At 42.2% G+C, this 23007-nt stretch overlaps 1 protein-coding gene across 5 annotated transcripts in view; it reads left to right on the plus strand.

Annotated features, from left to right (window-relative positions):
* The first annotated feature begins 5952 nt into the window (after positions 1-5952).
* The window catches only part of kifc3 (kinesin family member C3), a 58321-nt gene continuing 41266 nt past the window's right edge, over positions 5953-23007 (plus strand). For 3 of the 5 annotated variants that reach the window (XM_060838231.1, XM_060838226.1, XM_060838230.1), the window contains exons 1-2: positions 5953-6030; positions 6484-6610. The gene's annotated coding sequence lies outside the window, so the exon portion shown is untranslated. Of the gene's footprint in view, positions 6031-6078; positions 6099-6483; positions 6611-18685; positions 18773-23007 lie in introns of those variants that run through there. The other 2 variants (XM_060838227.1, XM_060838228.1) reach the window with 2 other exon arrangements.

A 23007-nucleotide genomic window follows, 5' to 3' on the forward strand; every position in this document is an offset into this window, starting at 1 on the left:
TTCAAGAACTGTGATAGGCTAAGAAGCCCACCAAAGCTCAGTAGTCCACAGTAAACAAGTGGTTGGCATCTGATATAGCATGCTTTCTTGATGGGCGGTGGGGGCAGCAAGTTAGTTTACACACCTGTACCTAATGTAGCCTCAAACATAGATAATCACACCCAGTGTAAGTGGAATGCTGCATTATTCATGTCGGATTACTGGACATCATTTAGTTCTTACTGCAATGACTCATTGAAGTTGAATTTATGAAAGTTTCTCTTTTATGGAGCTGTTGATGTATATTACTAATTATACGTCTGTCTTATAACATGCTTACAATTAATCAGATTATACAAAGAACTTGATATTTATATTTCTACAAACTAGTTTGATATGATTGTTACAATCCCCATGGAGACTAATAACATTTAAAAAGAGATTAGAATTCCCAGTGAATTATTCAAAGGACCACAAAAGATTTCACATTTTAAGACTTTTACTGTAACAAACCAAAATCAACATTAAGGGAAGTTGGTGGCATAATGATAAATCACTGAACCAACAATCTAGAAAACCCGAGCTAAAGGTCTGATGAGATGGTATCCTAATGTGGCAAATTTGAATTCAATTTTTTTAAAAACTGGATAAATAGCTAGCTTAATAGTGACCATTTAACAACGTTTGATTATTGTGAAAACCCATCTGGTTCTTGAATGCCCTTAAGGGAAGAAAAATTGCCATCCTTACTTGGTCTAGCCTAGATGTGATTCCAGACTCACAGCAATATGGTTGACTCTTATCTGCCCTCTTGGCAATTAGGGATAGACAATAAATGTTGGCCACATCCCATAAATGAATAAAAAAATTCAAGTCATTCTTTAGCAAGCAACTAAGTATATTCCCTTACCTTCCTAAAATGACTGAAAATTCCATGCTGCATTTTTATTTTACATCAAACCCTGGGCAGAATCGTAAGGCAGGATCTTCTGGGTTGACTGAAGCCTCTAAAAAGGGCTGGAGGATGAACTCAATTGGGTGAGAGACAAATATTCAGTTTTCTATTGGCAGGTTAAAGTTTTAATGTTATGTTCTAAGTGCCATCAGCCTTTCAGATAGATCAGCTTTCCTGACCTTGATGGCCAGGTTGCATTCATTAGCATATCATGAGAACACATTAACACTCCTATCCACTGGAATTACATTCACAGGCACAATCTTGTTACAGTAAAATGTAGAACAAGTGTGTTCACAAACCTGACTGCTAATATGAGGCATGTACCTGGCATTATCGATTACTTCCTCCAAAACTTTGGTGAATACAAACATTTTCAGTAACTTCTCTCCTTAATTATGAGCATTTTTTTGCACACACACTTGCAGTGTAAGGGCCAAAGCCTGACCTGGGAAACCAACTCATGAGAAGTCTCAGTCATATGCATCCTACCTGTGGTGTTAAATGTCTATAATGCGAGGGATGAAGTGTGACCTCGGTCAATAGGCCTGCTCAGGTGTGGCAGTACATCAGCTGACATCACCAAACCTGAGCAGGACTGGCAAGTGGGGCTGAACTCAATAGGTTCAGATAAAGGTTATGTAGAAAGGAATGGTAACAAATGGAACCGAAAGGGCATTGTTTTCAGGGGCACTGGAAGTTCCTGGGGAATGGAGGGAGGAAACTGGGATGCGTAATAGAGATTGACAGTGATAGGAGCAAGAGGACAAGGAAGGGTGGGAGCTGCATTTTTGGGTCGAGTGAGTAGGTGCTGGAGGTGAGAAACATCAGGCAAATTGAGTAAAAGGTGCTGAAGGATAAGGCTGGGTACTGGGCTATGGATGAGAGTGGGATCGGGGAGGATATTGAAGCAGATGGGGAAACAGTTGATAGTCATGGAGGATGAAAGAAAAGGACAGAAGGAATGCCACGGGAAAAGAGAAGACCATCTACAGTGACGGTGGAAGAAGTGTTTTTTTTATTCATTTACAGGGATGAAGCATCACTGGCAAGGCCAACATGGACTGCTCATCTCTAATTGTTCAGAGTGCCAGTAAGAGTCAACCACATTTCTGTCGGTCAGGACTTACATGTAGGCCAGACCAGGTAAAGATGGCAGCTTCCTTTCCTAAAGGACATTAATCTATCAGATGTGTTTTTCCTGACAATCAACAATAGATTCATGTTATCATTAGACTCTTAATTGTAGGCATTTGTCTAAATAAAATTCTACCATCTATGGTGGCAGGATTCCAACCTAGGTCCCCAGAACATTACCCTGGTCACAGTCTAGCAATAATACCACTAGGACATTGCCTCCCCAAGTAGTGCAATGTAAGGTGGAGGGTAGAGGATGGATGAATGAAATTTTAAAAATTTACAATCACCATTTCTCACCTAAATGAGCTCATGACAGAAGTCCTCATAGGGGATGCACAGTACAAATTGGAAGGGGCAGAGATCTGTTTGCATATGTTCCTGTGTAATGCAAACACACCCAACTAAGCGAATCAAAATAGATACGGAAAAATTCTCTTGTGTGATCACTCAGTCAAAGGCTAAACATCAAAGGAAAACACTTGCTTCAAAGGTGAAAAATCTTTAGTAACTCCAATACCAGCATCCCAACCTGTCACGTAATTCATTTAACTCCTTAACTCTGAGAGGAGTTTGACTCACCAACAATGATGATGGTGATTGGGTGGGAGTGAGGAGCAGGGTTATCCCATATGCAGGGAGTGTTTCAGACTTGTGGATCTGTAAGTTAAAGACAGGAAGATGAAACCGTTAAAGTCTGTGGTTTCCAAGATTATAGGGCTGTGTAATGAAGGATAATGAAGGCCATCAAGAGTCAGATCCTGCAAATTACCATATACTTAGAAAGCATAGCAAAAGGAATGGAAATCAAGGGTACAAAGTTCTTGCACGTGGCAGAATAAGGAAAAGGAAAAACAGTCATGAGTCAAGGAGGCAGTGCTCACTATATAGAGATGTCTGTTGGGTAGGCTTTCACACAACACATGAACAGCCTAATAAAGGTCCAAGTAGTAGATTTTCAATGTCAATATCTCAAATGAAAAGCAAAGATCCCATTTCTGATATTTATTTGCAAAATAGCTCATTCATGCTAGATGTTTGACCAACTTAACCCAAGCAGCACCTGAAGATGGGAACCAGGACCTTCAGTGCCATTGAGCAAGGGAGCATCATTTGAAGATATTGTAGCTACCTGTAGATGAATGAAGGGCAGTGCAGGAGATGTTGCATGATTAGGGACACCATCACCTTCATCTATCACATCGTCCAGCCAGGATTACACTCCCTCAAAGTCCAGCTCATTTCTGACCACAGTGCACCTGCTCTCCAGGGAGCTGTCAAAACATTTACATTCTACACAACTCAGCTGTTCACTTCTCAACATCATCTCCAGAACTGGCTTATGGGATGACAAGGGGTTGGCCCAGAGGAATTTCTAATGACCCCAATATGAAATCCTCACTGATTATGAACAGAGCTACAATGCTATCCATGCATTCACAAGGGCCTTCTTTGAATAGACAATTAATCTCAGAAGGTGCTATCATCCCAAGTGGACAAGTTGGATCCCAGAATGAAATCCTGCTTGATAAGTCATATTTTCTTTAGTTGATGAGGCAAACAGTCATTGAAATGTGGTCACATAAAACTGCAGCCTTTCTTCAACAGAAGAACACAAAAGACACCAAGCTAAACCTAGAACACAACTTGAAAGATCTTAAAAGACAGAGCAAAAATCAATCCTCACCCTGTTTCTCAATATATCTATTACTGAGACGGAAATTCAGATAAATTACCACTCTATCAAATCTTTCAGTTTAACTTATTCTCCTCCATCCTTTCCTGTGAACTGTGAAATATTCTGACATGAATATCCATGGAATTCAGAGCTTAGATTTCTCAGCTTTGCACATTTATCATGAAAACTGTTGGTTTACATGTTTCACAAACAAACTTTTATACTGTGGTAACTGTGCTTTCCCTGATCAGTCTTATACTCCTTTCTTAGAGAGAAACTACATTTACTTCTGACCCTGTTAAGGTCTCCTACAAATTACTCTCTTTCAGTCTCTGGGTTTTCTAAGCTAAAGCCAAACCTTGATTATCTATAACCCAAAGCAAGCTTTTGGCCTTCAATGTTGACCCACCTATCATATAAAAAAACAATCTCCCATTATGCTCCAGGGCATCCTTGTTTTCTTACACATATTGGATTAGGTTTGACCAAATTATTTTTTAAACCCTTCAATAAAGTAACCAACCGTATATGCCATGATTTAAAAATTCAAACTGTAAAAATGACATTAGTACAACTATATTAATCTCATATCTTTCACCACAATGTTTTTACTTTACCTAGACCAGTCAGAAGGGGCATTCCAGCACTCACCAGACAGAAGTAATTGTTTGCTGCATGCTGAACCACTTAGTTCATTTATATTGTGAGAATGTAGAAGTGAGGGCAAAGGACTGTACACCTGCCTCCTGAGATGAGAAAGAAATGGAATCTAATAGAGATACTGCATGGACCAATGCTGATAATGGCTAATTATGGCCTACAGGTTTTATGCCTTCAAGGGAATGCTTGTTTTATATCTTTAAAACATTAAGATACTTTATTTGCATTAATTGTATGTTAATTTGTTCCCTTGGCATCAATATATGACACTATGACCTCCTGGTCAGTTTTCAGACCAGAGCATAAGCATAAAATTTGCAGGATTACAAAAGAAAAGAGCTTAAATGACTCAAATCTTAGTTTTTAAAGGACTTCCATCTATTAGTGAGATATTGAGGGCTAAAATGTGCTGCTTAACTCTCAAACATACAGCTTAAATATCACCTACAGTCTTTAAAAGAACTAACCCAAATTTATTCCCAGTTTCCAAATTTCAGAAACAGAAAGAATTCTCCAAACCAGATCTAATTCATGTCAAAGTCATGGTTTGAATCATCTAGCCAAGGGTGATCTAATAATTTATACAACGACCTTTTAACTGAGAGGGATAATATTAAAAACTAGTTGTGGGTGTTGGCTTGGTTGTGGAAATAAGGTTAAGTCACCAAAGCTGAGATTTTCTCGTTGACATTGTCTTATTGTCAGTAATGCTCCTTTTAAAGTCAATAATTGTAGAACTGATCAGAAAAGCTAGTCCCAACTCAACAAAACCAATCATGACCATATCAGTGTGGAACCGTAGATGGGGAATAGAGGTACATTGCTAATGGCACACGATTATAACTTCAGGTTTAAAGACTATGGATTTTACAAGGATTGAGATAGTAGGTGGGAAATGTAGATAAAATTAAAAGGGGAAAGGTTGATAAACTAAAGATAGATATGTGCTATGCATCTTGATTTCACTGAGAACACTGCAAGCAAGGAGACAGTGTTTATAATGATATATAATCATATATAATCAACAAATATAATGTTTATATTTGTCGTTCACTTTCACAAAAGAAGAAAGTGCCTGTCCATTGCTTTTGTATTTGTTGTGTGCCTAGATCGTAGCCCTGCTAGTTGCAGAAGTAGATGGATTCTTGATGGAGAAGGGAGTAACAAATTATTGGGGATAGGACAGAATGTGGATTGATCATATCCGCCAGGCTTGCACTGAATGGTGCAGCGAGTTCGAAGGGCCGAATAGCCTGGTCCTGCTCCTAATATGTTTGATTGTACGTATCCAGTGTTTGTATTAGAATGTTTTCTCCCCCTGTATTTCTCTTAGGCCCATGTTATTACCCTTCCTTTTGTCCTGTTACCTATGTGTTGCGACTGTCTGTGTTTCCACCTTTAAATTTCGAATTCCTGGAACTTTTCCCGTTTTATCATGGACCCGCATGCTCGCTGAATTCCTCGCCATTGATTGGCCGGTGCCGGGCGGGAGCCTGAGCCTGATTGGTTGGGTGTAGCTGACAGTCATGGGGCAGGAGCCGTGGAGCCGACGCTGGGACCCGGGGAGTAGCGGAGGTTTGCTCTCAGCCTGAGTCCGGTTTGCGGGGGTGGTGGGACTTTGGTGAGTATTATCCTCTCATTCCCGAACGGGTGCAGGCTGCGAGATTCCTGTTTGAAGGAATGTAGTCGGTGGGCAATACCTATCTGTCTGCAGCCCCAGCTCCTTGGTTGCAGGGGGGTTATGAGCTTCATCTGCGGCCGAGATAGGCTGGGCATTTGGCTCACAGCGGGATGTCTCTCCTCTCTGATAGGAGACCAGAGGGAGATTGCTGCTGGTGCTTAAAGCCCTGCAGTGGCCTCCAGGTGCCAAACCTGAAAACACAGCAGTGGAGATAGCAGCTGCGTTAGACAGACAGAGGGAGGGGAGGGGAGGGGGGGGAAAGAAAATCAATTGTCCACACAGAGGATGAATGAGGAGCACCTGACTAGAGAAAGAGGGAGCCAGGTCGTTCTCACCAGAAGGAATTTTTCTTTCAACGCGCAAGTTACCAATTTTCCCTTTGCATCCTACCAGGGCGAGAGTCTTAGCCATCGGCCTGGCGACTGGGTGTTTCCGCTCTGTCCGAGGTGCGGATTTAACCCATGACCAACCCAACTGCGAGCCGAACCTGCATTGCAGTTCTGTGGACTGACACCAGCTGGTAGGCATGAGTTTAAATGAATTATTTCTGTAATTTGGTTTATCCTTCTGTTTGTGATGTGATTTTTATTTTTGTTGTTTATTGCTGAGTGAAGGCATTTCCTAGCTCTCGGATTGTTCTGTAGATTGTCAGGAAGGTTGGATGGATGGATGATGTTTTCACTTACAGACAGCTGTTCCCTTGGCAACAGCATCTCCTAGTCTCATTATGTGCACCTGTATAATTCCACTGCAGTGCACAATGTGACCCTTTCAGCATAACAGTGGGCTCTGATGAATTTGAGCCTGGAATGCAGGGTCATGGGCATATGCTAATAACTGCTCCTTGGGTATTCTACTTTTTTTTTGCCTATGATGGAAAATTATAGCAGATCCCTCTCCTGCTTTTCTGATAGATCAAATGGTAAATGATATCATGACTCAGATCAGTTATTCATCTAAATGAAGAATAGGCTGAACAGGTTTGATGTTTATTGGAATTAACTGTGCTGACGTTCACATTATATACCGCTGCACGAAAAGATTTCTTGCCACAATCAAACTTGTTACACAGAGCAGTGAGTTGAAAAATTTTAAGCTATTTATTCTTTGATTTTTGGTTTGGGTGGATTGAGTGGAAAAAAAATTGTGCTCTGCCCTCTCATGGCCTTATCAGGTTATGGTGGTTAGTGTGGGAGGCGCTGCTTCACCTCTGGGATGTCAGTGTCAGTATCCTGAGACTGTGTGATGAGAATGTTTGTTTGCTAAAGGAGTCATCGAGGTATAGCACATATCCAGCAGTGTTCCTGGGGTGACTGGGTATTCAGCAATGACACGGTTACACACTAGCTGCCCTGCACCTCTTCCCTTCTAGGGTTGATCATTACCTTTACTAAGGAAAATATGCGGTTGGGACGATTGGAACAATGGTCAATTTCTGTCCATCATCTCCTTTGCTGAAACTGCCATGTGTAATTCATAGTCAGCTGGAGATAAGTAGGTTCATCCAAAATTATCATCTCAGCCCACTTGGCACACCAGCCTTATGCCTGAAACATCGATTCTCCTGCTCCTCGGATGCTGCCTGGCCTGCTGTGTTTTTCCAGCACCACATTTTTCAACTCATTAAATTCATCATGCTCCCTAACCTAGCTGCACTTAAATAGATGTAGTTGTGTTCAATGCTCAGCTGAATTTTATTTCTCCTCAGCTTCAAATGTACCATGTTCCACATGGTTCCTCCTCTCTCCATCTTCACTGTATTGAAGCCAAAAATCAGCATGTGTAGCTGGTGCCTCCTTTTTCCAGCGGTTTCCCTTACTTCACCTTGTGTATATTATGCTCAGATGGCCTTTAAGTATGTAACTGGGTGGAGGCATCTCATCTGCTGTCTGACATGAAGGTTGTGTCCTGGCCAATGTTCAGGTTCAGATGATTTTCTGATTTCTTCTTGTCTCATGGGTTGAGCTTATCTCCTTCCTAAACAGTTAAAATGCTGCTGTCATGATGTAATGTAGTAATGTTCTGTGGTTTGTTGAAGGGAAGGGTTCCATGCAGTAAAAGAACATACCTAGATTATAGTACTCGTTTTACAACCCTGAGTTGCTGGAAGATGTTTTAGCACGTGTGGAAATCTGACACCCTAACAGTAAACGTGCTACAGTTGATCCCCAAGCAGCCTCCTGACCTGGTTGACACTTAATATTGTCATATAAAGCTTTGCTCTTTGTCCTCTGCCTTCCCCTATTCAGCCCAACCATCTCCAGCTGAGACTGGAAAAGCCAACTAGTTCAGTCTGTCCTTGTTGGTATCTTTTCACTAAAGGAGTGCTGCAGGCTGATAAATTATATAGAAGTGTCCCTCAGGTGCAGTCAGTTGGTGCTAGGGACACTGCAAATTGGCTTTATAAAGGGTACTAGGCCTTTGCTGTTGGTGTGGAGTAAGGAGCTTAAGTCCATGGTATAATTACCATAAAGCATTCATTGCACATAGAGAGGCAGACAATTGGTCTATGTATGAGCAAGTTATTGCAGATGCTGGGACCTACTGAAAGCAGTAAATGTCAAAGATTACTACTGGTCAGACATCATCCATCTAGAGACAGCAAGCTCATGTTTTGAATCTAGATGGCTTTTCATCGGAGCTGAAGTGACATGTTGGGGATGGGGGAGGCAACATTTATGCTATAGTTTGAGAGGGTGAGGGGTAGGGTGCAGGTGGAGAAAAGGTGTTGATACTTCACATAATGTGATCAGAATGTGAGAATGGCAGAACAATGGTGTCTGCCATTCCCGATGAAGGGCTTTTGCCCAAAGTATTGATTTTCCTACTCCTCGGATGCTGCCTGACCAGCTGTGTTTTTCCAGCACCACACTCTTGGCTCTAATCTCCAGCATTTGCAGTACTCACTTTCGCCTAGAACAATGGTGTGTCTAACTCAGACTGGAAAGGACAGGCCATCCTTATGGAATTGGCCGGGGGAGTGGTGGTGGTGGGGTGGTGATGTGAGAGGACATGGTAACAGAATGAAACAAGCTACAAGAAAGGGAAGAAATGGGAGTTGGTTCACAATTTGGAGGTGTTGACCTCAATATTGAGTTCAGAAAGCTGTAAAGTGTCTCATCTGAAGTTGAGATGTTGTTCTTCCAGTTTGCCCAGTGGGACTGTCTGTCCTTTCAAATCTGGGAGTTGACATGCCATTGTTCTGCCATTCTTACATTGCAATAGCTTTATCTGAACTGTCAACATTATCCTTTCTCCACCAGCACTCTGGACCCACTGCCCCTATATCTCCTTTCCCCTCTAGTGTAAATGCTGTCCCCCTCACATTTACTCCATCAGAGCATAAGTGAATCAAGACTTGAACCATTAACTTGCTGTTTAACCTATTGTGATCTCCAGCATTTGCTGTTTTCAATTGGTATATGATGGCTTGAAAATGCTACACTGGGTAAGTTGACGAGGCAGAAGCAGGGAATCAATGTTTCAAGCATAAGCTCTTCATCAGATCTCCAGCATCTGCAGTCCTCACTTTCTCCAAGATGACAAAGCAATACTGCAGTTATTCTGCCGATGTTACTTCCAGAATTATGTTCAGACCTGTCAATCAGTGATCCATCTGGTTGAGAATGTATTGATTCTGTATTTAAATTGACTAAACAGATGTTGCTGTTGTATGTTCAGAATCCTGTACTGGCCACTTACACCATGTGCTGAGTGTAAGATAAAGTCTGGTTCCCAGTACCAATCATGATGAACTGTGCAGTCTGGAATTCAAGCACAGAGGAAATGACTAATGAATCTAGCTTCTGCATGCATCTTGTACCTGTCTGCCTGGCTTTCCCACTGGTAAATGTAAACACAAAATGGTTGACGAAAGGCTCATTACAGCTACTGAAATACAGCAGAATAAATGTGCCATACAAGTTGCTTAATTCTAATCCTGTGCCAGATTATCTTGGCCAATAGACTAATGATTAAGGTGAGTAAATTTGGTGCGAAATCACTGGGGGAGGTGTGCACAAACAGGGATGAATTCTGTTGTTCTTGGTTACAGTGAGGACTGCAGATATTGGAGGCCAGAGTTGAAGAGTGTGGTGCTGGAAAAGCACAGCAGGTCAAGCAGCATCCGAGGAGCAGGAGAATTGACATTTCGGGCATAAGCTCTTCATCGTTCCTGATGAAGGGCTTATGCCCAAAATGTCAATTCTCCTACTCCTTGGATGCTGCCTGACCTGCTATGCTTTTGCATCGTCACGCTTTTTGACTCTGTTGTTCTTGGTTGCCTGACCTCTGTCTCCGACAGGTTTTAGGAAAGTGGTGAACTGTGCAGGCTAGGAACACAGTCCCACAGATCTGGCAGTTTGATTTGATCAAATTGATTTGTAGCAGTCAGTTCCATTCATGGAATGAGCACCATTGTAAATGTGCCACTTTTTTATTTGCACCAAATTTACAAATGATAAAACGTTTTGCGATTAGGTCCCTATGGCCTTGAATTCTGGTTTCTCAGGATTGCTTGCTGGAATTTCTACAGTACGCTGGCATTTTGTCATTGAAACTGGAGAATTAAAATTTTCAGTCTTCATTGCTGCACTTGGCAAGACATACTCTAATCAGTGCAGTGGGAGAAATAGTTCTTTGTTGTTGATTGGCCTTGCAGATGATTGGAGCTAGACGTGGATAATATGTGGCTATGATTACATGGGCTGGACTTTCAAGGATAGGTTGGGATTGGGTTCCAGTTTGTTCATGGCTGGGATGAAGAGAAGGTGTTAGTTGTTGTAACAAAGATGGGGACTAGAGGTCGATCATCTGTAGCCAGGATAAAGATTAAGGATTAGATACTCCAAACGAAAACTGGGATTGGGGGCTAGTTTATCTGTGGGTAGGGCAGAAATGGAACTTTGTCCATGGAAGGTTGGAGGGAAAGGAAGTAGCTAATGAGAGGAGGTAGGATTTTCTGCAACCTATCTCACTTAAGTGCAGGAGTGTTTCCAAAGCTGAGTTATGTTTGTAGAGAACTTTTGAGGATGACATTGGGAGGCCATGATTGTTACAAGAACACAAGATAATGGCTCATGTAGGAAGTATCTCTGGATTGCTTTGTCTATGACTCCTTGTTTTCAAAAAGTTAAATATCATTAGTTCACTGAAGTAATTTCAGACTGAGAACGAGTGGCACTGCTGTGCTCTGGAGTGTTATACTGGGGCTAATGTTGATGAGTGTATTCAGTGTTCACAGGCTTGTAAGAGCTCCCATCACAGCACAACAGTAATTTAATACTTTATGAAACCGTAACTAACTGTCAAACTGGATCATGCAGGTTTAGTAACCATTTGTGCCCCAGAGCAAACTGTGAAGGAAATGTCTGTTTCCTTGTGTAATATGGAGAGAATACATGGCTGGTTGAAGCAAGTCATTGCACTTTGGCTTTTTTTTATTAAGTTCTGATGTGAGAGTATCATGGTAAAGTCAGCACTTAATACCCATCCATCATTGCCCTGAGGAAGGTGGTGGTGAGTTGCCACCTTAAGTATTTAATGTAGATACACTGACAGTTGCTGCTGGGTTTCAGGATTTTTTCATCCAATGATACTGAAGGAATAGCAATAGAATGATTAAAATTCCGAATTGTGTGATTTGAAGGGGAATTTGCAAGTGGTACTGATCTCTTTATATGTGCTACTGTTGTCCTTCTAAGCTGTAACAGTCACAGGTTTGGCATGTGTTGCAGGAGTCCTGGTATATTACTGTAGTGCATCTTGTAGATGGTACACATTGCTGCCACAGTGGAGGTGGTGCATGATGTGCTTATCAAGTTGTTTTGTGATGGTGTTGTGCTTAGTGGTGTTGAGTTGCATTTGTTAGGCAAGTGAGGTGTATTCCATCACACTCTTGACTTATATCTTGTAGATTGTGGACTAGCTTTGGGGAGATGGAAGGTGTTTGGGTCTTTGGTATTCCCTTCCTCAAATACAGAACCTTTAAATATTTTTAAGGCAGAGGTGGGTAAGGCAGTGGAATGAAAGACTGGGACGTGCAGGAATGTAGAATTGAGGCTCACTCTGATCAGCTATGATTTTGTTGAATAGCAGAGTGGCCTCCTCTTGTTCCTTGTTCATGTTTAGGACAGCACGGCTCAGTGGTTAGCACTGCTGCCTCACAGTGACAGGGTCCCAGGTTTGATTCCAGCCTCGAGTGACTCTGTGTGGAGTTTGCGCATTCTCCTCGTTTTCTCTGGGTGCTCCGGTTTCCTCCCACAGTCAGGTGAATTGGCTAGGCTAAATTGTCCATAGTGTTGGGTGCATTAGTCAGAGGGAAATGGGTCTGGCTGGGTTACTCTTCGTAGGGTTGATGTGGACTGGTTGGGCTGAAGGGCCTGTTTCCACACTGTAGGGAATCTAATCTATATGTAGACTAAGCGCTCATTGCAGAAATGAAGGAAATCTACAGCTAGAGTTTGAAATTCCTTTGTAAGAAACAAATGCTTTTTGTGCTGTTGCCATTTGACGGGCCTGATAACTTTAAGGTGTTGTAAGTTATTTTTAATTGGCTGCTATTGTGCAGTAGAAATTGTAATCAGATGGCTGGCTGCAGCCTTGAGACCCATGGTAACCGGGTAAACATGCCAGGCAGCAGCCAGAGCAGGACTGCCACTGCACTGCTTCAATGTGAGTGCCTCATGACTGTTTCTTTCCTTCATCCCTTTTCTGCAAAGGAAATGAGTCACTCACCCAAGTTGAAAGCAGTGTTCTCCATCTGGCTGTAAATTCTGGGAGTAAGACTGAAACTTCTTTGTAAATTGTTAGGCCCTCGCTTTTTGCACACAGAAGAACCTCTCCCTTTTTAAATTGCAATTGAAATCTGCCAAAATGTTTCACTTCTGAATCTTTCTGTACCTCCTGCCAACTCAAATTAAATTACTTAATTTAAAACCTTTTTAAATACTGCTTTTAAAAAGCTAATTAACAAATTGCAGCCGCTCTTCCTGGAGTAATAGGTACGTTCTGTTTCAGCTGCCCCTACTATTGTTTACTCTGCAGCAAAACCTGTTGATCTTGAGATTTAAAATGGTGATATTGTACAAGTGGAAATCTCTGTGCTTCCCTGGTTTCTGATTCCCGGACAACCTCTGACCTTCTTTGGTTTGAAATGAAGTTGATTGTGATTTTTTTGTGAGTGATGCTTCAAACAGAAATGAGGTGAGAGTGGTTTGTACAAGATAGGAATTTTTGTTTCTATGGAGTGTTGAAGGTTTAGCGGATTTTTCCTGGAGGTGCGGTTGGGCCACGTTTTATTGGTGTGATAGGATTAGAGGTGCTCCTGGCTGTAATGGACTGGAGCATTGGTCAGATGGCGATGATGTCAGGCCATGAGTGCCTTCACTTCCTTGCTCATTAACAAGTCCAAAAAATTCCAATTCCTCCTTTTGCCACTGGACAGAGATCAATATTCTGGATCAACCTAACCAGCTTGAGGGATGGTCCAGTATATTGCAGTTTCTCCCCTGTCCCGATGTATAAGTTTTAATATTGTATTGTATAGGGAGAGTATCACTGGGTTAAACCCTGTTGAGGTTTTTATCTCTCTGTGGTTCCTTCCCACTCTCTGCTCAATTTTGTCATTGATATGGTTTTTCTGCAATCATAAAGCCTTTAGGGAAGGGATCCTATTTTTGCAAAGGAAGCTGAATGTGTTGTCTGCAGGGAGATGGGAGGACCTGATGAGGTAGTATTTGAAACATTCAGTTAGGTCAGAATTTTAAGCAGCAGCATCTGAGTTCTTGTATTTGGTGTCATGTGTCTACATTTGGGCCTGGGCTGTACGTAACTTATGAGGTAGGAGTAGGTTTGTGAGCAGTTTAATATTCTAGTTTTTTTACGTTAGGAAGATGGAAGGTTAGTTGGGCTGAGGTTATCCAATGTGCTGAAAATATCTGGATAATGGTTTGGCTGGATATTGTGATCTGGGTGGGGGAATGGGGTGGAGAGCATTGGCTGGGTGTTTTGTTGGAAGTGACTGTACATGCAGACCAAGGGGTTTTACAGAGTGGTTTAATATGGCAGAAGTGGTTATAAACGTATGGTCAAAGGCAGAGGCCACCCAAGCTTTAGTACAAGGCCCAGGAGGTTATCTTGAATCTTGGAATATGCCTTACTGCAACATTTGGTTGTTGACTTTTTTTTTTACATGGGGAAAACTGACAAGTTTGAGGCAGATTAAGAAGCATCTCTTGTCAAGTTGGTGTTTATCTTGGTGTGTATCACTGGGAACATCCCTCACGCACCAAGTCCTCTGTCACGGTGCTACTTGTAATGCAGCTTGAAAAAATCTCAGCCACTTTCCAGACTCTCATAAGGATCCTGAGGGCAGCATATGGTTACCCTGAGTGCACATGTGTATGATTACTCTGGCAATCAGGACAGTTCTCACCACTAGTCGACCATCTAATATGGACTTCAGTAAGGCATTTGACAAGGTTCCACATGGGAGATTGGTTAGCAAGATTAGATCTCATGAAATACAGGGAGAGCTAGCCATTTGGATACAGGACAGGCTTGAAGGTAGAAGACAGAGGGTGGTGGTGGTGGAGGATTGCTCTTCAGACTGGCGGCTTGTGACCAGTGGTCTGTCATAAAGATCAGTGCTGAGTCCACTGCTTTGTGTCATTTGTATAACTTCTTTGGATGTGAATGTAGAAGGTAAAGTTAGTGCAGATGACACCAAAATTGGCGATATAGTGGACAGTGAAGAAGGTTACCTCCAAGTACAACAGGATCTTGATCAGATGGGCCATTGGGCTGAGAAGTGGCAGATGGAGTTTAATTGAGATAAATACATTTTGGAAAAAAACAAATCTTAGCAGGACTTATACACTTAATGGTAAGGTCCAAGGGAGTGTTGTTGAGCAAAGAGGCCTTGGAGTGCAAGTTCGTAGTTCCTTGAAAGTAGAGTCACAGGTAGCTAGGATAGTGAAGAAGGCATTTTGTATGCTTTCCTTTATTGGTCAGAGTATTGAGTATAGGAGTTGGGAGGTCATGTTGCAGCTGTACATTACATTGTTAGGCCACTTTTGAAATACTGCGTGTAATTCTGGTCTCCTTCCTATTGGAAAGATGTTGTGAAACTTGAAAGGGTTCAGAAAAGATTTACAAGTATGTTGCCAGGGTTGGAGGATTTGAGCTACAAGGAGAGGCTAAAGAGGCTGGGGCTGTTTTCCCTGGAGCGTTGGAGGCTGAGGGGTGACCTTTATAAAGGTTTATAAAATAATGAGGGGCATGGATTGGATAAGTAGACATTGTCTTTTCCCTGGGGTGGGGGAGTCCAGAGCCAGAGGGCATAGGTTTAGGGTGAGAGGGGAAAGATATATAAGGGACCCAAGGTGCAACTTTTTCATACACAGGGTGGTATGTGTATGGAATGAACTGCCAGAGGAAGTGGTGGAGACTGGCACAATTACAGCATTTAAAAAGTATCTGGATGGATATATGAATAAGAAGGGTTGAGAGTGATATGGGCCAAGTGCTGGCAAATGGGGCTGGATTAGGTTAGCATATCTAGTTGGCATGGACGAGTTGGACCGAAGGATCTGTTTCCGTGATGTACATCCCTGATTCTGTGATTCTGCTTTGGGGCTTGTTTGAAATTTCTGTCAAATTACTTAGACAGTCCATTCAGGGAACCATCTGACAGGATCCATTAACCCTTCCTTCCCCACAGGGCTGAAATGCACTACATGCAGATTTGATTTACCTGTGGTCAAATATGTTTTCCTGTGCAAACCTTTCGAGACAAGGAAAAGATGGCACAGTCTGACAGATCAGAACATTTTTGATATGTCCATACCCATCCTTTGCAACAACAGGAACACAGCACATGCTTGGTGTTTTGTATACTGAGATACTGGAGATAGATAGCTTGGTACTCTTTACATAACGACACAATTAAGATTAGTGCAACGTTGGCTACGTTTATTTCTTTATCTGATGTTTTTATGCATATGATGTCCTTGTGGACATGGTCTATTTCTAATCTCTAATAAAGATGGTGATTCAAGAGACTGCCAAGTACAGGAGTAGGGTATAGGCCAGAATTGTGCCATGCAGAGCAGGGCTATGGCTTCTTACAACTGATGACTAGATTCTTAGCTGTGATGGAGTGAATAATACAAAGAACAAAAGAATAACTAGAGAAAGAATGGACCCATTGGGGCAATAGTAGCAATCTTTGTGTGGTGCTGGAAGTTGTGGGTATAGCTGTCAATGAAATTTTGCATTGGTCTTCACAATGTGCGTAAGTATGACCACCACAGTGGAGGACTGGTAAAATATTAGAAGAAACTAACATTTTCAAGTTGAGCAGCCTTAAAACTGGATACATCTGTAGGCTTGGATGAGCGATCGCCAAAACTTTTCGGGGAAATATGGGAGAAGATAGCGGAGGCCCTGGTAGTAATTTTCAAACCTTTGTGAGTCCAGGTGAGGTGCCAGAGAACTTGACAACTTTTTTTTAAAGAATAAAGGAAAGGATAAATGAGGACATTTCAGGTCAGTCAGTCTAACCTTGGTGAATGGGAATTTTTCTTTTTTGGAAATAATTCCAAGGCACAGAATATGTCTGCGCTTGGAGAGATGTGGAATAACTGGGTATAGTCAGCAAAGATTTAAGGGAAGGTCATGTTTGTCAAATTTTTTTGATGCAATCTACATGGATGAAGTCCTTTGAGCTATCTTTGGCAGACTGTAACAATGCAAGAACCTCTGGGATCCAAAACAAAAGGGTACATTGCTTTTGGATCAAAAATTGGCTGAGAAGCAATGGTGGTAGAAGTCTATTTCCAGTGGTACTCCACAGGGCTTGGTACTGGAGCCCTGCCTGTTTGTTGTTTTCATTAATGATTTGGACTTAAATGTAGGGTGTATGATCAAGAAGTGTGCAGAAGATACAAAAATGATCGTGTGATAAAAGTGGAAAGGATTGCTGGAGATGCAGGAGGACATTGGTGAAATAGTCAGCTGGACAGGGCAATTGTAAATGGAATTCAACCTGGAAAGTGAGAGGTGATGCATTTGAGGAAGGCTAACAGGGCAAGGGACTTCAGTATGACTGGTAGGACACTGGAAAGTACTGAAGATCAAATAGACCTTGGTATGCCTGGGCACAGATAGGTATTTAGGCAAAGTAGTTAAGACATATGGCATACTTACTCTTTTATTAGCCAATGCAAGAGCAGAGAGGTCCTGCTAGAACTGTATAAAATGCTGGTTAGGCCACAACTGGAGCACTGTCCGTTCTGGTCACCATGTTGTAGGAACAGTTCGCTTTCATTAGAGACAGTGCAGAGGAGATTTACCAACATGTTGCCTGGGCTGGAAGGTTTGAGAAATGAGATTGGGTAGGCTGGTTTGTTCTCCTTTGAAGTTATGAAGGTTGAACAGGGAACCTGATTGTGGTTCATAAAACTCAAGGGCATGGACAGAGTGGATAGAAAAGTGTTTTTTTTCCATTGGTGGTGAGTTCAGTAACTGGGGGAAGGCGGAATTAAGTTGAAGTAGAACAATAAGAGGAGAGTTGAGGAGAAATATTTTTACCCTGAAGTTACTGGGTGTGTGGAGCCTGAAAGGGCTATGCTAACAGTTGAGCAATATTTAGATGGCTGATTGATTGCTGTAGCCTCCAGGAGTATGGGTCAAGAGCTAGGAAGTGGGCTTAGTCTAGATAGACCTATCTTGACTAGTGTAGACATGGGCCAAATGACCACCGCCCGAAGTCCAAACATCAGAGAATATAAATGTAATTCCTGCAGTTCCAGTTTCTTTAGTATAACCTTTTGACATACCACCACCCCCCCCCCCCCCCCCCGCCTCCATGAAGCGCGTATGCACACAAGCCCGCCCGCCCGCCCCGATTTTTTGACATGTGCCCTGTGGTCTCATGTAAAGGTGACCAAAGATCAGTCTGCCCAGTGCCCAAGAATGTGGCCTTACTTTTACTGTGATTTACTTTCCTTTGGATTTTCATTGTTTCTTGCCTGATGCTTGATAAACCTGTTGCCAAGTCCTTCAACAATGCAGAGAGGGAGCAGCCTTACCTAATTCCGAAAATTGATCAGAAAACATTGATTCCCACCCATTGGCAGAAATTGGTCTCCACTGCCTGACGTTAGCTGCTTCTCTATTGTTGACTGTGCCTTCAACAATCCCTTAGTTTTGAGATGTTTTGTCACGTTAAATGCTCGTGGTTTTCCTTCTCCTTAAAACTGTTTGGACTGAGGGTTTGACTGCAGTTTGTGTTTGTGATACGCACAGTTTGTTTAGAGCATTGACTGAGGTGGAGGCAATAACTGCACATCTGACCATTGATACCGCCTCCCTTTCTGAGTTCAGGGCTGACAGTCGGCTCTTGTCAGAGTTTGGATCAAAGTTTCACCTAGTTCCCTCAGGCACTGTGCAAGCGGGAACACTCAGTTGTGTCAGGTGGGAGGGGAAACTGGTGGAGTTGCATTGTTGAGATAGCTGACAGGCAGTATTAGTGGGCGTGGTAAGTAAGCTGTGTGTGAAAGAGAGTTCACGTTCTTTCAGTCAGTCGGAGCCTGGCACAGAAATCTTGCGTCTTAGAAGTTATCTGCTATTCATTGATTTCTTTATCAACGACCGATAGAAACTGAGAGACTGTGATAGCGTAAGGACTGTGCAGTGTTTTGGGCGCCGGAGCATTGTAACCACTGGGTTGAGTGACTAAGTTCCCTCCTGGGTAGCCTTGGGGTTCAAGAGTCCGTAAGGAATTCGAGCACTGATTAGAGTGAATCTGAGGTACCTCACAATTGGAAATGTGCTTTGTGGTTAAGCTGTCAGCCTGGCGGGAGATGTTCATTTGTGCTGTCACAGATTTCATATTTTGTGGTTCTAGTTCTGTAATTTGCAAAGAAACTAGTGCTGAACGCTTACTGTGAATTTACCAACTTTTTAAAAATAATTTGGTTCCAATTTTCACCCCCTGCTCTCAGTTGGTTGCCACTCCTGCAACTTGATATGGGTGACCATTCCTTTCAGTTATTGGATGGAAGAGTTACATTTTGGTGGGTTGCTCTGAACTTGTATTTTTTGGAAAATTGCCATCTCTTTCACTCTTAAATTGGTAGAGCAGTGCGAAAGTGGCACCTCACCTGGGTGACTTGTTTGACTGACTCTATTTGATGCATGTTATGCAGTGGGTTGCGGAATGTTTCAAATTTCCCATCCAATTTAGATGAAATACCTAATGGCCGCAGAGCTGTTAACCTTAAGGTAGCACTTTATAGGATGGTTTGGTTGTATTGGTATTGGATTCATTAAAACGTTAGCGACTTGGACAGGGGGTGTGGTGGTGGTGGTTGGCCTGTCAATACTGTTTGTCCATCCTCTCAAGATGGTGGTCGAGATTGTGCTTTTAATTTGAGTGAAGTCAGTTGCAGAAACAGCACTGCCACCTTTATTACCCGGGCAAAGTGTGTTGTCCCCACTTTTGTTGGGGATGGCAGTGTGTGGCACAGTGGTAGTATTCTTATCCATGGACTGGAACACCTGGGTTCAAGTCCCACTTGCTCCACAGGTGTGTAATAGTCTGTGAATAGGTTGATTTAGTAAAATAGGTTAAATAAATTTAAAACAAAGCAGATGATATGGATTGGAAAAGTGGTTGGCAAAGACGTCAGAGGAGCCACTAGAAAACTATTGACTTTTTTTCTATGCAGCAATTTGTTGTAATTTGGCATGTATTCTTTCAGGCAGTACAAGAAACAGATTTTCATACTTTCTAAAGATTTGAATAAGTTCTTGAAGGGAAGGAGTTGTGGTTTAGTGAGAAAAGAGCAAAAGGATTAGGATTATTGAACAGCTTTAACAAAAAGCTGGTACCCACATGCAACTAATGGTGTCATTTTGTGTTGTGCAGTTTTAATGTGGGAGACAATCGGGCCCATGAGATTTCCTGGGAAATTTGGTTAAATGTCAAGAGTGCCCACAATATTGGAGTATCAGGCCTGTGCAGGTGGGGATCATTGACCATTTTCTGATGTCTGAGTTTAGAGGAAAATTTCTGCCTCATTTGTGATGGTGAGCAAGATCACGGCCTATCTGTTACACCACACTGGTAGAGGGCGTGGCATTGAGGCGAGGTAGTGAATATTGAGCTCGTCTTGCCCTTAATGGCTCAGGAAGAGTCCAGGTACATGCCTGAGTTTTGACCTTCTGCAGGTAGCTTTTATTTATTCTTTTGTCTGACATTGTGTTTTTTCTCCAATTCCTGTGATAAAAATGTGAATGCTTATTTTATAGTCTTCAAACCCACTTGGGCATGTAGTACCTTCTCTCTAAGGAGCTTGCGGGTGGAGTGAGGGGTTAGAGAACGTGCTTGGAGAAATACAACAGGCCTGGAATGAACTGATGATGTTTTAGAGATCAGTCCTTCCTTTGTGAGATTTTCCCTTGAGATAGAGATAGTGAACAGGTAAATAGAGCCAGCAATGGCTATTTTTAAGTTTTTGGAAGGAGGATCCCCATATTTTTAACCGTAGCTCAACTAATGTCTGATGTCAAAGCTCTTTAAGCTGGATTGATGAATCCTGGTCCTGGACATGAACAGGATTTGATGGGGGTTGATGTGATGGCTTACCAATGAACATATCACAGTTAAAACACTTACAAGTCAGGAAACCTCACCACTAGGCAGAATTGCAAGTAACTCTTCCAATTAGCATCCTGTTGTCTGACTTTCCTGGTTGCTCAGTACAGAAAGGATGTTGGAACCATTATAGTGGGCCATTGTGCAAACAACAGGGCTTCAGTTGAACTGAGTCCTAGAACTAAGAGGAACTGCAAATGAGAGAGGTCATCTCCTCACCTTCTGAATCAGGGCAAGAAAATTGGATGGGAATCTTTTCCATATTGTGCTGATGAGCAAAGTATTGTAAATGTTTCTCCTACATAATGGGAAGAAATTGGAGTAGTAGAGATAATGTGATGCCCATCAGGAGCAGGAGGTATAGGTGCCATTTGCAGGATACTGACTGGGGTGGCAGCAGAGTGGCAGACCCAAGGTGGTTAGAGAGAGTCATTGGTGACATAGTGGTAATGTCATTGGATTAGGAATCCAAAACTCTGGGCTAATATTTTGAGGACATGGGTTGAATCCTTCCATGTCAGGTGGTAGAGTTTGAATTTAATAAAATCTGAAGTTAAAAAGAAAACTAAGTTATGATGACCATGAAGCAACTGTTAGTCATTGCAAAATCTAGTTCACTAATGTAGGAAATCTGTCATCCTTGACCGGTGACTCTAGACTCGTAGCAATGTGGTTGATGCTTATATCCCTTCTGAAATAGTTGAGCAAGTCATTTGATTCAAATTCACTCAGGGTTAGGCAACACATGAGCAAGTTGAAAAAAGTTGGAATGGAACATAGCAATTTTGATTATAGTGAATTGTCTTGGTGTAAACGAACCTTATGTACCACCACCACTACAAACCTTTTCCTCCCAATCAGCTTTAAATTCCCAGTGTATACCTGGCCTGTTTTGCTTGTTTTAATTTTATTTTGGTGAAAATGTGAAAGGACTTTGTGCTCTACTTAGAATAACTTCACTGGCAAGTCAGCAGGGCACTGGTTGGTAAAATGTGAAACTGCTTCAGGTACAGTAGTAGTTGGTTGTGAGTTGACTGAGCTCAGGCTCTGGGAATGGATAGAGATAAACAGATTCTGTTTATTGTCTTTGCAATCTGTTACTTACAAGCCAATATCATTGGCTGGATGGTCTGGAACAGGCCTGGTACAACTGTCAAATTGGCTTTTGGTATTTGAAATTAGCCCCAATTTAGATGAGCAACGATATCTGGTAAAGGTTACATATCCTGTCACTAATTTGTGACTTCTGTTTGGCGGCTGCATGCACCATATCTTATCCAAAAGACCCCTGGTGTTAATCTTTTGACCGTTGGTGTGTAAAAATACCATATAATCCTGCAATGCATCTGTGTAACATGTCTGCAACTCCTTGACTCAAACTAGGCAGTTTGATCATGAACAAGTTCAGACTTGATAACAGGGATGGCTCTGCAGTCGATCTAAAGCTGATAGTTAATACTCTGTGGTAGACAAGCAGGAGGCTGGAAGAACACAGCAAGCCAGGCAGCATCAGGGGGTGAGAAGTCAAAGTTTTAGGTGTAACCCTTCTTCGGGATTGCATAAGGGTTATGCTCGAAGCATCAACTTCTCCACCACCTGATGCTGCCTGGCTTGCTGTGTTCTTCCAGCCTCCTGCTTGTCTACCTTAGATTCCAGCATCTGCAGTTTTTTTTGTCTGTAACCAAGTTAATATTCTATGATAGCCATTGATCCACAGAAGGTTCTAGATATCTCCATGGCACCTGGTACCAGCTAAGGACCGAAGCTCAATATGAATTCACAGTAAGCCAGACACCTGTATTAACCCTAAGATTGATCGTTCTGAGTTCCTGCTGGAGGTATTTGTGACAAAAGCAAAGCTCATTTGTGTTTTGCCAGCTTCTGGCAGTCAAATGTTTCTCCCTGTCTCTCCCCTCCACACCCCATCAGTGACACTAGTGGGGGATAACTCTAATACTGCTTCTAGTCCATTTGGAGAGAAATCTGTTCAAAAAAACAAATCCTGTACCTCTGACTAGTGTGTTTTTGGTGAACTTGGGTGATCAACTTGATTCTCTGGTAGAAAGACTTGATTTTAATGAGAAAACAACTTAGAGCAACTCCACTCAATCTCTCTTGCCCATATTCCCTTTGGGAAAACCTGTGAGATGTCTCCCTGTTTCCTTGCATCAGCCTATCACTGTTCAGGTCCAGATCTGTTCTTTAGAGCAGCACTGGTTAAAGAAACTGCTCTTGGAGTGTATTGTTCACAGAAA

This window comes from Hemiscyllium ocellatum, chromosome 17 (genome assembly GCF_020745735.1).
Source record: "Hemiscyllium ocellatum isolate sHemOce1 chromosome 17, sHemOce1.pat.X.cur, whole genome shotgun sequence".
NCBI classification, from domain to species: Eukaryota; Metazoa; Chordata; class Chondrichthyes; order Orectolobiformes; family Hemiscylliidae; genus Hemiscyllium; species Hemiscyllium ocellatum.